Genomic DNA, 957 nt, shown 5'->3' with positions numbered 1-957 from the left:
AGCATCTGGCAACAGCAATTCCCTGTAAGCACACTTCTACTCAATGTGTGCCGTGAGTTTTTAGAAGACAGGGAATCTACAGACATGCTTGGCGCTAGTATGTATGCTTTAGATTTGACATTAGTCACGTAGATGGTTTCAGAGGAGTTTCCTGGTGAGTACATCCTGAGATAAACCAGAGTGATACTACAGGGGGAAAAAGCAGAAGCTTTGTAGTGTGGAGCTTCCTTGTTAACATGCAGAGTATTAGACTGAAATTGGGATGAGAGCTGACATCACAAGCAATGCCAAAAATTACATTAGATACCCATGAGTGCAGGGCAAGGAGTTGGATAGTTTCACCTCTTTTAGTACTACTTTTCCTCAAAGTATTAATATCCTGTTGGCAGTACTCAGTACAGCTGACTGTTTCTCCTTTTAACAGTTGTTATTTGAGACAACTCTTTTTATATAGTGCAGGTCAAGTCTTCTTAGCCTGTAGTGTATTGGGTAAGATGTTTTACTCTGTTCTCAGGTCAATTTTCTGAAGAAACTGAAAAATCTTGTTCTAGATTTCGTGCCGGCTCAGAAGTTTGCTTGGCCACCTTCCCACTGGATGGTTCCTCCTTGGTGGGACATACCAGAAGAGGTCTTCAGTCCCCCAGGATTGCTGGGCCCTTTTACAAATCATAATTACGTTGTGTGATGCTCGTTAAAGCCCTGCATCACATCAGCACTGGTGGAAAATAGACACCAGGCTGCTGGGTGCCCCTGCTCGCGGTGTCCAGCCACCATATGGGTCTGAGGTCTCCCTGAGGAGTATTTCCCTTCTCCGTAGAGGAACCTGCACAGACACAGCCATCCAAATTCATGGAGCTAAATCAGGTGGCGCTTGTGAATCCCCTTCAGGGTTGTCTTTGCTCCAAGCAGTAGGTGTCAGTGTGCACCCATCGTAACAGGTGGTCCCAGTGCCAGTGA

The sequence above is a fragment of the Cariama cristata genome, unplaced genomic scaffold (assembly GCF_000690535.1).
Source record: "Cariama cristata isolate BGI_N322 unplaced genomic scaffold, ASM69053v1 scaffold624, whole genome shotgun sequence".
NCBI lineage: Eukaryota > Metazoa > Chordata > Aves > Cariamiformes > Cariamidae > Cariama > Cariama cristata.
The sequence above is the reverse complement of the archived record's forward strand: the minus strand, read 5'-3'. Positions refer to the sequence as shown.